We start from the raw sequence: 19,008 nt of genomic DNA on the forward strand, positions 1-19,008 counted from the left end.
AAGTTAATTTTTACACCCCACAAATGGGCTTTCGGTTTGGATTCTTCCTTATGCCCTCCACCCCCACCCCATTCGGCTTTGCTCCTCTCACATTCTAGATGATCTTCAGGATGTCAAAGTCCAAAGCCTTTTCCTGCTTCTTGAGTTCCTTCTTCTTGGCTCCTGTCTGCAGGGCAAGCTATTTGCTGTGCTTCTGCAGCCCGGAGGAGGAATTTCTCAGTACTGCTCGCGCTAGAGAGTAGAGCGACCACGGGGCATTCTTTCTGTAAATATGTAAACATCTGCGACAGTGTCTTGAACAGCCTGTATTTGAAGGGCACTTTAGGCACCCAGAGATTGAATTCACCTTTCCAGGAATGTCACAGACCTGGCTTTTGCGTACTTCCAGCCCCCCCCCCCCCCCCCTTCTTAAAGTTTCACGACTCTGTTCGGTTAATCTGCTCAGACCCTTGCTAACTTAACAAGAGTGTAAATGTCATGTGCATGTGTGTGTTGCCTGCTTGTGCGCACTAGCAGGAGTAGGCAGCCCTGGCACCCGCTGGCACCCAGCTTTGGAGGGAGAGCATCCATCCACAGGAGCTCCGGGCATCCTAGGTCTGTTGGTCCTAGTCTCGGGAACGCTGGGCGTGATCTTGGAAGGGGCTTCCGGGCTGGCGGAGTGGTGGCCAGGAGTGGTGAGCAAGGCACTAGAGTGCGCGGGCTTCAGCTTTCATCCTGTTTTCCCCCCACCCCCACCCCACCCCACAAAGAAATGGCACAGGGGACGGGGGCGGGGGGGTGGGCAATTTCCAGGGCAGGAGGCCGAGGTTTCTCAGGCCGTATGCACGGGGATGCAACAGGGCTCTTGAACTGGGCGAGTGGCGGCAGGCCACTGGGATGGCTTTGTTATCCACTCGATCCCAATCCCCATCTGGCTCCAACAGGAGGCCGAGCTGGACACTTCTTTACACTCATTGGAAGGAGAGGGTGACTCATGTTACACGGGGTCCGAGCTTCCCTCCCAGTAGCTGCTAAGTCGTAGCTTTAAAAGGAAGTGACATGGGTGGGGAGAGACGTCAGCCGAGGACCACCTTTTTTTTCCCTTCCCGAAGGGTCCACCCCTTTGGGTGGAGTCTCGCTTTTTCTTTCCAGTGTTGGCTGACTTACAGCTTCTCTAAAGTAGAGGCAGTTTCTGAACCTCCGGCTCCTGCCTCGCAGTTCTGGCTTGTGAGCACCAATGCAAAGAACTGCCTGGAGCGAGGTAGGTGGTGTTGGTTCGGTTACCAGGCACCTTTTCCTGGGGTGGGGCGTGTGATGATCGGATGCCCTTCTCTGGCAGGGGTCCCTCTGCTCCGCTGGTTTCCTAGTACTTTGGAAGGGATAGGCTCGGAGCAGGATGCTGGTGGGGTTGGGGCGAATGATGTGGAGGTGGGGGTGGGGGCAGAGGGAGGAGCACCAGGGCTCCGCGACCACTGCTTTGTGCCAGATTGTGAGAGGCTTTCTGGGGGCTCTGCGAGCAGCCCTCCCAGGGTGGAAGCATTTTCTTGGCTACCATGAAGGTGTAGTGATGGCTCCTGTTACATATACGGGCTTTCTTTTGTGTTCGTGCAACACGTTCTTCTGTCTCTGGTGTTTCTATGACAACCACAAAAATATACTCCACAAAAATACAGTCCCAATCTAAATTGATTTATTTGTATTTCCTTCCTGGGCTTGGCCTGGCTGGGCCTCGCTGGAACGCAACGTGACTCTGTAGATACCCCCTCCTCTCGTTTTCATTTTGGTTTTTCCCTATCGCAGGAGGGCTGGGGGAGGGGAGTTGTCAAGGAAACAGGCATTTGTAATCACCGCTTTATTTACTTAAATTTAAGTTCTGGGTTCTCCATCATATGTCGGGATTTTTAAAGGGAGTTCTTTGACGTTTTTGAAGCGCTCTCCAGTATTAAGGGCAGTTTTTAGAAACTTGACTATTTCTTAAGATATGATATTGAACAAACTAAGAGGGGCAGGGGGATTTAACTCTTTATAGGAGGATACTGCATTGAAATAAAGTGTTGCAAAGTACCTGATAATTCACACTGGTAAATATGTTATCAGCTGTTCAGGCTCACGCACAAGTCTAAACATGTATAAAACGAGTCTTGCTTCTATTCTGAACTTCATTTAGCCACAAATCAAAGTCCAGTTAGCATAAGAAATGCTAACTCCCGAGCTGGATCTCTAGGGTACTGTTCTGCGGTGCTCTCACCTGGATTACCCAGTGTTTACCCTCTAGTCTTTCCAAACCTGGCACGGATCTGCTCATCTGAAGTTATCACTCAGCATCTTCAGCTGGGGGGAAAAAGTTATCTCAGGAGGAGGGAAACGTAGTGTGGATGTGTACATGCGTGTCTCTGTCTATCAGGGGTGGGTGGGTAAGGTTCCTGTTTGAGAAAAATATTAAGACTCCCAAGCTAGAGGTATGATATCCTTCTGGTGCATCGTAGGGAGGAAAAAACAAACCTTCAGAAGAAAACTAAGACACGAGAGGAAATTATCACCTACCCAGTAATAAGCAGAGGTGGACAAAACTTGATACAAATAGTTCCTTGCTTAGAAGGCAGGCCCAATGGCAGGTGTGGCTCTAGGTGCTGCTTTTATTCAGTACCCCTGAAGCAAGCCTGATAATGGACCCTCTTCTAATGTGCATGCCCAGTACCAGAATTGCTTCTTTAATGGTACCAATATAGAGTCCTGTATTACTGAGATTATCTGTGGTAAGAATTTAAAAGGCCTCAGGTTACTTTCAGGTTATTAAAGCCCAATCATGGCTTGGAACCCTAGCCTCTTGGCTACGTGGAAGCGAGAAGAACCAGTAGTTTCTAGAATGTTCTTTATCTCACTACTGTTATTTATTTCTGTCTTAAAAACTGACCATAGTTCCAGAGATTTTAAGCATTTCAGATACAAAAGTTCGCTACAAATGGGAGCTAAAGAACAGGGCACAAAATTAGAGGGCTGGGGTTGTTGCTTGGTGGTAGAAAACTTGTCTAACGTCCCTAGAAACCCTCAAAACAAACAAATCTAACTAGAGAAAAAACGGAGTTAAAGACAAGAGAATTAGGTGAGGGGTACAGAGCATAAAAAACGTACTCAGAATAATGATTCAACTTTCATTTTGCCAAACTTACTTTAGCATTCCGCCGGACAAGACAATGGACTTACCGTCTGACCTTCCAAAGCACAGGAGTAGTGGGCTTGTCTCAGCATGTCACTCAAGAAGTTTCCAGACCCAAACCCAATGCAAAAAGAAAGTAGTAAATAACCAAACAGACCAGACCCCTCTCAGCTCTCCAGATAAAGAGTGACTTGTTTAACCTGGGGAAGACAGCTGGAGCTGGGTGGAAACAAAGTACCCCAGGGTGACTCAGAAGGCCAGGCTATGTCATGACTTTGGCTGTAGTTTGGACGCTCGAGAGGGCAGAGAAGGAGGGAGCCATCTTAGTCATTCCAGCCATTGCCTTAAATCATGGCTGCTCAGAGAGGAGTTGGTTAAGGCCACACTTTCTGTAACAACTCCCTGCTGTGTTCTGAAGGTAGGTCTGGTGGGCAGGGAAAGAGGCGTGCCCATTTCTGAGTGGCTCTTGATTTACTGATGAAGTACATGGCTAAGCCTCGCTTAGTAATATTCTACCATTAGGAGAACACAGATGAGTCCAGTTTAGCATTGGAAAACTAGCCTTAGACTCTGAAATTCAGTTTCCAGTGAATTCTCGAGAAGATAAGCACTCTGCCAGGGCTGTGGGAAAGAGGGTTTCTGCTTGGGGCTGGTGTGTGTATGTGTGTGTGTGTGTTAGTTTGTATTTTGTAGTTATTGTGTGTCCACTATGCTTCAGAACAACTCAGTTAAGCCGTTACAGTTTTAAACCACCTTGGGGGAAGGTATTAAGAGATTTCAAAGACTAGCCAATCTGTTTTTCTCCCTTAATGGCAAAATAAAAGGAAATGCCATGTGAGAGTGGTTTATGTTGAACCTGCTTCCCCCCCACCCCCCGAATGCATTCTTGCATCGCAAGGATTTCTTGCCTATTTGCTCTCTCTCTCCTTCTTTTTTTTTTTTCTTTTCTTCTAATGTTTTCCTAGACCCTCAGGTCTGTTAGTGTCCAGACTTCCAGCAGTCCTCACTGTCTAGCAGCTCTGCATAATTCATTTATTCATTCATTTATTCTTCCATTCATTGAACGACATCAAGTCCCTTGCTATAACATTCCGTGCTATGCTATGGATGTGCACTACTGAAGTATCTCGAGCTTAGCAGGAACAACGGGAAGCTCCCTTAGCCCTGGAGATAATGATAGAAACATTCACTAGCTAATGGCCTCGAATGTCATTTTTTGGTTTTTGTTTTTGTTTTGGTTTTTTGGGTTTTTTGTTTTTTGTTTTTTTGTTTTTCGAGACAGGGTTTCTCTGTAGCCCTGGCTGTCCTGGAACTCACTTTGTAGACCAGGCTGGCCTCGAACTCAGAAATCTGCCTGCCTCTGCTGGGATTAAAGGCGTGCGCCACCACGCCCGGCTTGAATGTCGTTTTGACAAACAATGTTTTAATATAGATTGCACTGGGCAGTGGGGGAGAAAATGGTTAGCTGCTAACTCTCATCCCGCTTAAAGTTTTCTTGTGTTTTTCTATATTGGTTGAGCATAAGTCTGGGAAACATCTGTTAATTAATAAAACGGGAAGAAATGGGATTCTGAGTGCTGGATCCATAGGAGAACAGAGGATGCGGAGGGAGAGTGGCTTACCCTGCTCTTTGTGGGGACTGTGGCTCTTCCCAGCAGACACAAGATATAGGATTTTGTTTTGCTTTGCTTTGCTTTATAAGGCCTATCTAAAGTCTATCGGTTTACTGAATTTCTTTGAATATTTTGAATTTCTTTGAAATTCAAAGAATATTTATTCTTTGGGGTTTTCTTTTCATTTACAAGGCTAGCACATATGGTGTCAGTAGAAACAAGAGTCTAGAGCCCTCCCAAACCTCAGACAGTCTGTGTAGCAAGAGCAGCTCACCTCAGGACCACAGAGCATCCAGGAGCCTCTGTGTATTTCTGGGGCTCAGAAAGTTTTCTCAGTAGACTGATCTTACTCTCTGTTATCTCCACCTTCAGCCTAGAAGTGACGAGGCAGTGGGACAAAGTTCACCAGGAAGAGCACCTTCCTCGGTCTGTCTGACCTTGGGGGGAAACCAGTTATCAAGTCTTGGGTTATTTTAATCCCTGTTTTAATTCCTGATGAGGTCGGCCTGAAATGAATCTGTTGTCCCTCTGCTTGGGTTAGATGCTGCCTCCCTGTCCTGAGCGTTTTTTGCTATGGGTCTGAAAGTGAAGGAGTATCTTTGGCCTTCATGGTGCTTTGAAGCTGGCACTGAAAGTCTTGCAGGAAGTGATTCCTCCCTCAATCTTGGGAATGTGCGGTGACTCAGACACACTGATAAGACTGGCCACCATGTAGGATCTGCGAGAGTGGCAGTGGCAGAGGCCTACCTTTGCCGAGGGCTTCCTATATGTCTGTTGGTTGTTCTAAGTTTTTTAAAAATAGATTTATATTCTAGTTCTTCTTCTTTTTTTTAAAGATTTATTTATTTTTTTTTATGTATGAGTACACTGTTGCTGTTTTCAGACATACCAGAAGACAGCATCAGACCCAGTTACAGACGGTTGTGAGCTACCATGTGGTTTCTGGGACTTGAACTCAGGACCCTTGGAAGAGCAGCCAGTGCTCTTAACCTCCGAGCCATCTCTCCAGCTGGTTGTTCGAACTTTACACACACTAATCTGAGTTGTGTCCTTAACAAATTTCATGTGAAAACTACCATAACTGTCCATTGTACAATACAGATTAGTAAACTACGGGACTCATCTGGAATGGTAACAAGGAGCACTGAGGCTTGAACTCTTGACTCTTGCTTTCCAGAGCCTTGCCTCCGAGCAGCAGACAACTATCTCTTATCCTGGTGTGGTGACTTTCTCTCCCAGTCCCAAGTAGAGCCTAGAGCAGCGGTTCTCAACCTTCCCAATGCTGTGATCCTGTAGCACACGTTACATGTTGTCATGATCCCCATCCATAAAAATGATCTTTTGTTGATACTTCATAACTGTATTTTTGCTACGGTTATGAATTGTAATGTAAACATTTTTTGGGAGACAGAAGTTTACCGAAGGTGTTGCGACCTACAGGCTGAGAACCACTGGCCTAGAAAATGGGGAACATTTAGAATTCTTTTGTTTGTTTAAGATAGGGCTTCTTCGTGTACCCTTGGCTGACTTGGAACAGACTCTGTACCTGAGGCTATCGTGGAACCTACAGAGATCCGCCTGCCTCTGCCTCCCAGTGCTGAGATTAAAGGTGTGTGTCACCCCCTCCCCTTTTCAGGCAGTGGTAGAGATGGTCTCTCCCTACCTTCTTGCTTTGTGCTTCTAGGAAATGATCAACCAACTGAAATACGTCCCCAGCCAAAGGAAAAGAAGTGTTTATTTTTAAAACGAACACACATCCTATGGATCTTCCCTCACATGCCTTTCATACTTATTTTTAAGTCGGCAAAAATGCGGCAGGACAGAGAAGTGTTTTAGAAGTTGAGAAACAGTGCATGTAAGACAAGCAACCATTGCTGCTAGAGAGTGCCGCCTGCATAATTTTCTGGGAGATGGCGGCAGTGGAGGGGAGGGGCAGGGAAAGGGGCCTGTGATAAAAGCATAGCTGAAAGACTTGGCAATGCATATGGTAAAAGCCAATATGAACTGCTCTCACGACCTGTGTTTATCCAAGGAGCCAGGCTCACCAAGTCACTTCTGTCTACCTAAGAACCCCGCCCACGCCCTGGTCCCACAGGCCTTGCCTGGATGGAGCCTGACTTTCCTCCTCCTTAAGTTTGTCACCCAGTTTCAAAGGCAGATTGTCATCCGTGAAGATGCTGCCGGGCTTTATCTCAGACAGTCTTTGAAACAAGAATGGGAGGAATGAGTTGACCCAGGAGTGAAAACTGGTTTGCTTCCCATCTCCCTGGGCCCCGTGTGAGCAGTCAGTTCCCCAGGGGCAGGAGGTTAACTGAGACTGATGAAATTTTAAAGAACCAAGCACATCTTCTTCCGGGGACGCAGCAGCTTAACGCACACAATCAATGCAGCTGTCACAGCCTTTGTCCTGGGTCTCGGTTGGTCCTTAAGTCGTGCTGGCTCCTTCCTTCTCTCTTCTGCTGTGGGGAAGGGTAGGTGTTTGGACTAAGAAGAAGGGATAGGCAGTTTACGGTTTAGTGTTTCCTTGCTGTTGTGGATAAATGACCGACTAATGCAAATTAAGGTTGGAAAGGTTTATTTTTGGTTCACAGTTTAAAGGAACACGGGTATGGGTTGGCATCTTGATGTGATGTGTGTATTTACATTGAGAAAACAGAAAGACAGGGGGTGGGGTGGGGGCGGGGCGGGGCGGGGGTGGGACGGGGCGGGGTGGGGGAGGGGTTAAGCCTAGTGCTGACCTCACTTTCTCCTTTTTCTCTAGCCCAGGGCTTTATGCATGTGGAAACAAGCTAGTCACATTTAAGGTGGTTCTTCACATCTCTGTTAACCCCACCTGCAAACTCTGTCCTAGATTTGTCACTGAGGTAATTCTAGGTCCTGTCAACTTGACGGTTGCTGTAGCCATCACAGCTCTCTCAGTAGCCCTGATTCCATCTCTCTCTCTTTCCCTGACCTTCTCTAGTCAGAAGAGTTGTAGATGCACAATTACGACACAAAACGGTTACTTCTTTACGCCTCTACCTTAATTACTGTGCTGGGTTCCTATGGACAGTGTGGACTTCTCAAGGGAACCACAGAACATGGCAGCCAGCCTGGGTAAGGTGTTCAAGGCTGTCGCATTTTCCTATCTGTGTGCCTCCCAGTCAGGCCCTCCCACAGAGTGCTCCTTAAAGGAATCCTCTGTTGACATTTGGGGCCAAGTGACTTGTGTTTGCGGGGCTGTTCTGTGTAGGGTAGGCTGATAACAGCATCCTTGGCCTTTGCCACTAGATGCCAAGAGTAAGTTCTCCTACTGTGGCCATAACAACCTAGACTGTTCCCGAAATTGCTAGATACATCCTTACAGGATAACATCTCCCCCAAAGCTGAGAGCTGCTGTGTAAGAGAATTTCAACCATGGCTTCTACATGCGGAAGTTCATCGGTTTGCTCTCTGGCTCAAAGGAAACAATTTTTCAGGGCTAATTTGCCTAAGCCCAGCCCTGGTGGATTTTTCTCAAACAAATTTAAATTCCTAGATACTTTGCTTAAGAATTAAAAAGTAGCAGGCTACTTGGAAAGCACGGATGTATAGTCTACAAACCCATAGTGAAACAGTTCACACCTTCCATCCGGGTAACCTGCTTGTAGTAGTGTGAGATGTCAGTCACCTGGGCTGCAGGAAGAGCAGCTGAGGGCTGGGTTGTCAGACAAGACTCTGCCAGGTAGATCCCAGCCCTGCGGGAGTCGGGAACCACCTCCCTCTGGTGAAAGAGATGGATGTCATAGGACTAGGGGAGGCAGTTTGCAACCCTTTCTCTGCTCTCTTCTGCAGTGTTGGTCTTATGCCTCCTTGAATGCACCAGTCAGCTGCCAAGTCCCGTTCCACTGCCCGCTCACTCCAACTGCAAGCCTTTCTTTCCCTCCACCTCTGACCCTGTGTTGCCCACACAAGGGCCTCCCCGATGGCCTTGCAAATCTTGGATCCCTGAAGCCTCAACTTCCAACAACTGGGCAACACGGAGCTTCATGGACTAGCTCTGGTAGACACAGGGTCTGTATCTTCTTACCTCCCCATCTGTCATTCCAGCCTTGAAGATTTGCCTGAGTAGGGCAAGTCTTTTATTCCACCGTCACAGACGATTCCATCCTCTTATAACATTTCTGGACTGAGGCTGCCCTTTGCTTATCACAGGGGTTCGTGAAGGAGCCCGGCATCATTGGTGTCCTGGAGAAGGGCAATAGCCTACATAGATCACTTTTTCACTGCGAGATGAGGAGCTCTGTATGTGTGTGTGGGGTGTGGGGCAGCTGTGAGGCCTGCCTGTCCATCCCCCATCCCCTCTGCCTGTTGTTCTGTTTGGAAATGCTTCCTAGAGACTCCCTGTGTGTGTGTGTGTGGGGAGGGGGGTTGGGGGGTGTGGGGACAGCTGTGAGGCCTGCCTGTCCATCCCCCATCCCCTCTGCCCGTTGTTCTGTCTGGGAATGCTTCCTAGAGACTCCCGGTCTCTCTTCTTGGTATACTTGCTTTTCCTGAACCAAGCTAACCAGTCGCCATTGTTTTTACATCACTGTGACTAAAGTACTCTGATAAAGGCAACTTAAAGGAGAAAGGGTTTCATTATCTCACAGGCCCTCCAATATAAGCAGTCAAGGCTGCTGGAGCCTGAAGTAAACGTTCTCTATTTGCCTGCCATCTGAAGAGAGCAAAGAACACACTGTCGCTCAGCTCTCTCCCATTATACAGTCCTCTGTCCCAGCCAAAAAGAGGAGAGCTTAGAATGCCCACAGATGCTCCACCCCCTCTTCTCCATCCCTACAGTCTACTATCCCACCCAGAAAATGTCCCCAAGCACAGTGGACAGGTCTTTCTAACGCAACTAATGCAGTCAAGATAATCTCCCACAGGCATGCCCATCTCCGAGGCCGCTAGATTGTGTCAGATTGCCAGTTAACACTAACCATCATAGAAGTTCAGACACCACACAGGAGAGGAATGTGTCTGGGTGGCAGAGGGGACCGGACAACAGGCAAGCCTTGAGAGAGGCTGTGGCCTAGGAAGAAATACAAGGCTGTCCCAGTGAGAAGCAGACCCTTCAGTGAGGCCTCATCAGGCCTGTGGAGGAAGGGAGGGAGCAGGTCAGAGAATCTGGGAGTTGGTGACTGGTTATCTTGAGGCCCCTTTGACACTCTGAAGAAAAGGGGAGGTTTTCTATGCGGTTCTTTCCGGCTGTGGCATGTCATGTTATGCTCTGTACTGTCATGTAGTCACTTGACTAAGCAATGTCCCTCAGACAGCACTCACTAGATGGTGAGCATTTTGCATAAGCGTGTGTCCACTTACTCTTTCTCCGGCGCCTGTGAAGGTTCTGTGTTCTTTTCTCTGGCCTGACTTGGAGCTGATGCCCTTTGGTTAATGAGCCGAAGTCTCAGTGCTAAGAATATTCAAGCCCCCCGACCTTGGCTCTGCCAGGCGCTATGTAATGACGGCACATGCTTACATTGCACAGCCTCAGAACCTTTGCTGGTTTCTGCTGCTGTGAAAAAGGCTTCTCTTAGATGCAAAATGGACAGAGACATTTGTTTTCCATATCACCCCAGTGACTCAAGGGAAGGATTTAAAAAAAAAAAAAAAAAAACACACACAGACCAAAGCACATAGCGAGTATTTTGAGATGTCAATTAAATCCCAATTTGGCCTCCTGCTGTAGAGGACTAACAGGTTAACATTTTAGTGAACTTTCAAAGAGAAGACAATGGCAGGTTCTGAGTATGCCCAGTTGTTCGTTTATTAGTTCCAGTTTTTGTTCCATTGACGCCCACCGACCCCCTCTCTCCACTTCGATGGCTGAACTGTGATCTCTGGTCCTCGACAAGTCCCACCATGCTTCTCTCCGTTCCTTAGGTGCATACTCTAAGGTCAGATCCAGTCGTCCTGAGATTGCTGAGCCAGCCTCCGGTCGAGCTGATGTTTTTCTAGCGGTGCTCATCATTAAGCTTCCTCCTGCCTGTCACCTAGCGGTGCTCATCATTAAGCTTCCACCTGCCTGTCACCAGTAATGTGACCCAGATGTTCCATTAGTGAGAACCAGGGAGGACGCCTGCTTTTTAATTTGGCCACTCTTGGAGCAGCGTCCACACACACGGAGCCTTTTAGGGGCCATGAGGAGCTGCACTGTGAAGAGAGAAGCAGAGCGGGGATGTGCATTCTAGGTTTGGTTCCATGAATAGCCTTCCACTCACTGCCCAGGAGACCTTGAACACTCAGGCTGGGGGCTGCTCCCTGGCACATGCTACCATTGGCACAAGGGGCTGGCTCATCTGATGTCCCTGTGAGTGCTGCCTTTGTTTCCTGCATGGTCAGCAAGGAGTCCAGGGTCAATGGAAACTTTGTAACCAAGGCTCCCGTCTCTGGGGCCATCTGTGCTGTACAGAACAAACTTGGGTCACTCTCTAAAGCCTCATGTAGAAAGGTGAAAACAGCCAGGTGTGGCTGTATTTTCAGTACTCTGGAGGCAGAAACAGGAGAATCAGAAGTTCAAGGCCATCTCCAAGTGCATACAGCTTTTGAGCTCCATAAGACCCTAATTAATACAACCAAAAGCTGGCTGGTGGTATGACCCAGCAGGTAAAGCTACTTGCATCGAGCCCAGTGACCTGCTGTGTTCCATACAGATGAGAGAACCACCTTCTGCAGGCTTACCTCAGACATCCTCAGGCATGCTGCAGGCTTACCTCGGACATCCTCAGGCATGCTGGAGCATGTGTGCCCTTCCCGCCCCTCCCCCCAGATAAATAAATCCTGGAGAAAAGGCAACAACGCCAAATTAAAGCAAGGCCAAGGCGCTCGCACTTAGTTGTGAGCCCCTCGACTAGAGGAATATTTCTGGAAAGTTTTGAGGAGAAAACCAGGTTGGACAGTCTCTTTGTGACTCTGAGATTCATTCCTGTCTCTCTGTCATCTATATCCAGATGGCAAGTCTGAGTCCTAGAAGGGACAGTGCAGTTGCATGAGACAGTCACGTCGACACTGTTCTTGCCGTGGCTGCTTTTCATTCCTGACCTCTCTTCTGCCAATGAAACATTTAGTGGTGGTTCATTCTTTCTCGCCTTGTCTCCAGTCTCCTACCTTTTAGGATCTTTCCCACTTCTGCTAGGATGGACCCCTTCTGGGCTATTCTTGGATCCTGTCACCATGGACAGAGATTGCTCATGTCATGATGGCAAGCTACTTCTTGGCTCTAGGATCCTGCTCTGGAGTCAAGATCAGTACCTTCACACTATAACTTCTGCGGGTACTGTGATCTTAGGCTTCATGAGGGCCTGCCTCATGTTGTAAGAATGCAGAAAGAACCAAGGATCCACTCATAAGTAAAGAGAAAAGGGGGAAAAGAAACAGACCAGTCTCATCACAGGAACACCCCTCTTGCCCTGGTTTTGTTTGCTTGCTTGTTTCCTGGAGTGTTTTTAATAGGGTGGAAAGTTCCAGTAGTCTAGAAATGTGTTTCTATGATCAATATACATTCCCAGACAGAGGTATAGTAATATTGCTGAAGCATGGAAAGTACAGCTTCTCTGCATTGCAAGGCTGGCTGGTTTGGTGGAAAGTAGAGCATCCACCTTCTGACCCGGGTTTGTTGGTAAAGCTGCCTCCATCAGGTAGGTGAGTGTGGACCTGTGCTCTGTGTGGTCACACTACTCCGGAGCTGCATTCCTGCATCCCTCTAGAACAGCATGTGGAAGGAACAAACCACCACTAGTTCTGAGTATTTATCTTCAGCCCGGGGCAGTCCTGGGGTGGTGGTCACACATGCTGAACAAGTTTCTGACTTTCAGATGGTGCAGGTGATGTCATCCTGGTTGGTCAGATTGCAGGTATTATGGGTCAGTTAAGGTTGGGGTAAGTTCGTAGACTCGTCAGCTGGTCCATCACAGTGTAAGATCCAGCCTTTTGAGCAACGTACTACATCCCCTAGTCCTGAAGTCCCTTACGGGCCTTGAAAAGAAGCCCTACCTTCTACCTTGGGCAGGACTCAAACCCTCCCAGCCCATCCGCACTGAGACTAGAGTTCACTAGGTTTCCTGTGTGCCAGTTTGTGGGGGATACCCACAGGCCTCCCAGAATTCTGGGCAGCCTTCCTAGCTCATGACCCTAAGGCAGCTGGACACCTAGGAGCTAATTGTGGTGTGGTTAGTTTTAGAGACAAGAGCTCGCTGTGTAACCCAGGCTAACCTTGAACCTACTCTGCAGCTATGTCATATTTTAAGGAACAGAATCGAATTAAGTTTCCATCTGGAACCGTTGTCAACCACCTTTGAGAATTTGTGGGGAGTTTACCTTGGGCACAGATACAATTCCCTGCTCTCATGTACTGGGAGAGTCATGAGTAGCACCTTTATTCCAGTGTGGCTGCCACTGGGGACAGCCAGATCGTATGGTGCGATCTCAGTACAGAAAGGATGGCTCTGCCTCAAATCTTGAGACTCCAGTTTCACTGTGCCGATGGCTGATGATGCTGTGCTGTTTGATTGGACAGCGTGCCAATTTCATCTGTAGGAAATTTGTTTTCAGACAGGAAAGGATGGGCCAGAGTGAAGATGAGTTCCTGCCTCCTTGACTTTTTTTCCAGTGTTCCTGAAAAGACAGATCACTGTTTAAAGAGCAGAAGAATCTAAGATCTTTATCTGGAGCCACTGGGTTCTTAGTCTTTGGGATGTCTTAGGGGAAATGTCACAAGGCTGGAGCCGGAATAAAGATGCCTGATTTCAAAAATTCAGGAGTGTAAAGGCCAGAACTGTAGTTCAGGACCGCTAGTCCCTCTCAGACTAGCACTGCACAGGCTGGAACTAAATCCTGATGAGTGGAGATCCTTTATGTCATCGGGCTGTTATTGGTGAGTCATTTGAGACAATGCCAAGGTAAGGATGTTGTTTCCTTGACAGACTGCGTCACCTGCTAACAAACCTGTGTGTACAACAAAAAATTGGAGCTTGGGAGGCTGGCACATCTAGAGCCAGGCTTCTGTCTGCTTCTCCTAAGGACCAGATGATGAGACAAGGTTGTCTTGACCTGTTTTCTCTATTCCACTGTTCCCATTCTTCCCAGTCCTTTTACATCTCTGTGAAAAGAAGTCAATTGGACTTCTAACACTCGAAGATTTCATCTTGATGTTGGAATTTCCATCATTTAAGATGTTTCCTTCTTTTCTTGCACTGGTTCGTTTAAGTTATTTATTACATTTGTTTTATTTTACTGTGTGTGTACACACCATGGCACACGTGCAGTCAGAGACCCACTGATCCTCTCCTTCCACCATAGGGGCTCTAGGGATCTAACTCAGACTGTTATGCCTAACAGCGTGTCGTTCCCTCTCCCTCTAAGTCAGAGGTTCTCAAAAGCTGGGACCCTTTCATTCAGTTCCTCATATCGCAGTGACCCAGAGCTGTAAAATTATTTTCATCACTACTTCGTAACTAATTTTGCTGTTGTTATGAATCGTAATATAAATATCTGTGTTTTCTGATGACCTAAGGTGACCCCTGTGAAAGAGCCATTCATCCCACATAGGGGCCATGGTCTACAGGTCAAGAACGGGTGCTCTAAGTAATGTCACTGGCCCGCATTTAAAAGTTTTTATGGCTTTATGGAGATAAGATTTTTTTTTTCCACCATAAAATGCAGCCATTTCAAGTGTACAGTTTATTAGTTTGGGTGAATCACATACTTACTGTGAAGCCATCACCAAAACCCATCTTAAAACTTTGTTACTCCCTAAATCCCTTGTACCCCGTTAGTTGATCCTTCCTCAGATCGCTGGGTCCAAACTACTAGGGGCCCAGGTTCTATCTACTTTTGCCTTTTTTAGAGCTATTGCATGGCAGTGGCCACTTCTTACTCTGGTTCTAGCTCAGTCCATGCAGCAGGACATCTTGGGGTCTGCCATATTTCACACGGCAAGATACTTCCTTCTTTAGCCATGGTGAGTGGCACAGCAGTGCAGGCAGGCATTTTCATATCTCAGTCAGTCGGTCAGTAGATAGTTTATATCCAGAGTTGCTTTAGTGTTAACCTAGTTGTAATTTTACTGCCCTTATCTCTTATCCAGAATTATATTAGAAGCAAGCTGTGGTTGTTTGAATAGGTAGACTCGTGGTTAGAATGGTTGGCTCACAGGAAGTGACACTATTAGGTGTGTCCTTATTGGAGTAGGTGTGGTCTTGTTAGAGGGGGTGTGTCACTGTAGGTGTGGGCTTTGAAGTGGCATATATATGCCCAAGTCTGACCAGAGTGAGTCTTCTGGCTGGCTTTGAATCAAGATGTAGAACTCTCAGCGCCATGCCTGCCTGGACCCTGCCGTGCTTCCAGCCATGATGGAAGGGCCAAACCTCTGAACCTGTAAGCCAGCCCCAATTAAAGGTTGTCCTTTATAAGAGTTGACTTGGTCATGGTGTCTGTTCACAGCGATGGGACCCTAACCATGACAGAAGTCCCACTCACTTTGCCACCTCACCTCCACCCCAGCACCTTTGTAGAAGACAAGCATTTCTTTTTTTTTTTTTTTTCCGAGACAGGGTTTCTCTATATGGCTGTCCTGGAACTCACTTTGTAGACCAGGCTGGCCTCGAACTCAGAAATCCGCCTGCCTCTGCCTCCCGAGTGCTGGGATTAAAGGCGTACGCCACCACGCCTGGCTGACAAGCATTTCTTTACTGAGGGCTGAGAGGGGCAGCTGGAGCAGCTTCCTCTACAGAGCCACTGTGGAGGTTTTCAGGTACAGGGAGCTTCAGCAGTTTTTGTTGTTGTACCTTATTGGCTTGTGAGTTGGGGTCTCATATAGTCCAGGCTGGTCTTGAACTTTTTACGTAGTTGTTTTTGTTGTTGTACCTTATTGGCTTGTGAGTTGGGGTCTCATATAGTCCAGGCTGGTCTTGAACTTTTTACGTAGTTAAAGATGGTCTTGACCTATTGCTCCTCCTGCCTTTATTTCTTGGGTGCTGACATTATACGTATGACACTGTTCCCAAATACTCAACAGCTTATAGGTTGACCTCTGGGGAAGTGGGGAGTCTTCTAGATGTAAAACTGGAAAAGGGGACATCAGCTCCTAACTTCTACTTGGGGGCCAATTCAGCTCCTAGCCAGTATATCTGAACACATTTCTTCTCGGTTATTTACCCCCGTTCTTAACCCATGCTTCCTCCGTGTCTGCTGTGGGCCACCATCACTGGCCCCAGGGAGCTGACTCCAGTGACTTTGGCCATCAGAAGGCAGCTTCCTCCCTGCCTTTTCCTTCACATAACTGAGTCATGAGTGTCTTGTGGGTTGTACCCTCGTGAGTCTGGTGAATACCGTCACCCATTGCATTCATTTGTGATCACCACTTTTACCGTGGGGGATGGAAGAGAATTTAATCTCAGGTTTTCAGAGTGGCCTTCCGTGAAGGGAAACAGTCCTGTGTGTGACCTGGCCAAGTTTTCCTTCGAGACATCTTGCCAAGCCTGGGTTTTCTCAATGGAGGCAATTGCTGCTTGGCACACAGGCCTCTGCTTGGCTCACTCTTTGGTAGACTGGCTGCAGAGTTGCCGTGATGTTACCACGGCCTTTCCCTCCTGCTGGCTGTACTTGGGGTCAGGGTGACGTTGGATCGATGTTTGTTTCTGCTCCAGTTTCACAGAGGTGGTATGAGTGTAGGATGGTCCATTTTACCACCCAAAGATGCTTTTGACAGTGTTGACATCCACCAGGGCTCTTGCTATGTCATGGCTAAGGATGGATGCCTTCTTCCTGGTAACTAGAATTCCCTTGGGTCTTTCTGCACGAGGCTTCATTCATTTGCTTTGTTAAACTAACATGCTAAACCACACTGCCCACTTCTCCATGTGGACCTAAGCCACCTGTGCTTATGGCTTGTCTTCTATAAGACCAAAAGAGCAAGGGGTGTGTGCATGTGTGTACACATGTGTGCATGTGGTTGACATCAGCCATTTTTCTTTCTTTGCTTGCTTCTCAACCTTAATTTCTTGAGACAGGGACTCTCAGTGATCCTGAGGCATGTTCATCACACCAGGCTGAGTGGCCAGCAGCTCTGGAGACCTGTGTTCTCCTCCCCAGCACTGGGACTGCAGGCACACACCACTGTGTCTGCTTCCTATGTGAGTGCTGGGGCTGTGAACTCAGAGCCTCATGCCTAGGTGGCAAGTACACTTCTGAACCACCTTCCCATTGGAGCCCTAGGACATCTATAGATGATATGTGATATCAGCTGTTTTAGCCTTGTGGCCTGTGGTATGCTCTACCACCTGAGAAGTTTGTGAGCTATGGTCATCTGTGTTTCTAGAGTCTCGAAGCTGCCAGAATTTGCTTTCTTAGGAATGGAGTTCCGAGAAGAGCAGGAACTGCAGCCAGAACAGGCTCGCTTTCAGCACTGAGCTCAGTGCTGCTTTCATTCTGACCATTGGGCAATGATCTTTAATGAAATTCCTATTAGCACAGGGCTCAGGGCCAAGGCTTAGGAGAGGAAGTTCTAAGTCCTCCCAATAAACCTCAGGATTTGCTAAATCACACCACTGAGACGACAAATGAGACTGTGCCCGGGGTTCGGGAAGAAGCCTTTTCACCTGTCCTTTGACCCTCAGTTCTGTTACTGGGAGCAGGGGAGTGCTGTCAAGCACACAGTAGGTACTCACAGATGTTAGTTGAGTGGATTGCTTGTGGGTGCAGACATACGTAACTTTAACCATCCGCGGTATTTCCACGTCTTGGTCTGTCTTCTCAGTGGTTTTGTGAGTCAGGTCAGGAGGAAGGATGAAAGGGGAAGCAAGGGTCTGGGAGGTTGAAGGACAGACAGACTCAAAGAAATCAAGTCAGAGAACTTCTCTGGGCCTTCATTCTTTACCTGCAAAATGTACATGTGAATAAACCCGGAATAACAAATCACAAAGCGATCATTTGCCAAGTGATGGCTGTAAACCTGCTCATGCATTGTGAGGGGATGAGGCTCATCAGTAAAAGCACTGGCTTCTCCTGCAGAGGACCTGGATTTGGTTCTCAGCACCCATATGGCAGTTCCCAACCACCTGTGACATCAGTTCCAGGGGACCCAATGCCGTCTTCTTACTCCTGCAGGGACTGCATGGATATGGTGCACCACACACGTGCACGCACACACAAACCTAGTAATTTTTAAAAAAATATTATTAATTTATTTAGTTATTTTGGTTTTGTGAGACAGGGTTTCTCTGTGTAGCCCTGGCTGTCCTGGAACTCACTTTGTAGACCAGGCTGGCCTCGAACTCAGAAATCCGCCTGTCTCTGTCTACCAAGTGCTGGGATTAAAGGCGTGCGCCACCATGCCTGGCCTTAGTAAATATTTTTAAAGTCACTGTAAATCTTTGAGCCTTAAAAATTTAAATATATTAACTAAATGATAGGTAATCTTGGAAAATTAATTGGGGAACAGAGAGAAGCAAGAAGGAGGAAATGAGTGAGCTCATTAATATGCAAGATCCCCTGGAGTGTGGCTTTTTAAAGAGGAAATTGTTAATGTGTGGTAAAGTTGGAGCTGTGCATATCGGGATGAGGCGAAGCCTGAAGCAGTGGGGGAGAAAGGAAATATTCACCAACATGGGAAGAGATTTTACTGAAATCCTTCTAAAGACTGTTCTAGTATTAAAATACTAGACGGGCTGTGGAGATGACTCAGTGGTTAGGTCACTTCGTGTGTGAGTATAAGGACCTCATTTTGGAGCCTCAGAATCCGTGCAAATGTGGTACGTGTGTGGTGACCCATGGGGATCACGGAGACTGGGGATCCCCTGAGCCAGCTAGGTAGGGGAAAGCCCTGGGTTGGATTGAGGAACCTTGCTCATTGAATAAGGTGGAGGCACAACAATGCTAATTCCCAACATCAGCCTCGGGTCCCGCAGGAATCCCCACACACGTGTGCCCACGCGCACACAAAACATCCAAAACAACCGGAGCTGGGTAGGTGAAAATTTAAAAACAGAAAACAGCCGGGCGTGGTGGCGCACGCCTTTAATCCCAGCACTCAGGAGGCAGAGGCAGGTGGATTTCTGAGTTCGAGGCCACCCTGGTCTACAAAGTGAGTTCAGGACAGCCAGGGCTATACAGAGAAACCCTGTCTCGAAAAATCAAAAAAAACAAAACAAAAAAAAAAACAAAAACAGAAAACAGGGTCAAACTTTGGGAAAAGAAGGTTAGAAAAGTGACTGTTTCCTCGGTTTTTTTGTTTGTTTGTTTGTTTGTTTTTGTTGTTGTTGT

The 19,008-nt window shown here is 47.5% G+C and overlaps 1 protein-coding gene across 3 annotated transcripts in view; it reads left to right on the forward strand.

Annotated features, from left to right (window-relative positions):
• The first annotated feature begins 574 nt into the window (after positions 1-574).
• The window catches only part of Agpat4 (1-acylglycerol-3-phosphate O-acyltransferase 4), a 101,674-nt gene continuing 83,240 nt past the window's right edge, over positions 575-19,008 (forward strand). Inside the window, exon 1 of one of the 3 annotated variants that reach the window (XM_085832880.1) lies at positions 575-594. The gene's annotated coding sequence lies outside the window, so the exon portion shown is untranslated. Of the gene's footprint in view, positions 595-1,072; positions 1,241-7,108; positions 7,221-19,008 lie in introns of those variants that run through there. The other 2 variants (XM_021149365.3, XM_085832878.1) reach the window with 2 other exon arrangements.

The sequence above is a fragment of the Mus caroli genome, unplaced genomic scaffold (genome assembly GCF_978045245.1).
Source record: "Mus caroli unplaced genomic scaffold, Mus_caroli_1 scaffold_18, whole genome shotgun sequence".
NCBI classification, from domain to species: Eukaryota; Metazoa; Chordata; class Mammalia; order Rodentia; family Muridae; genus Mus; species Mus caroli.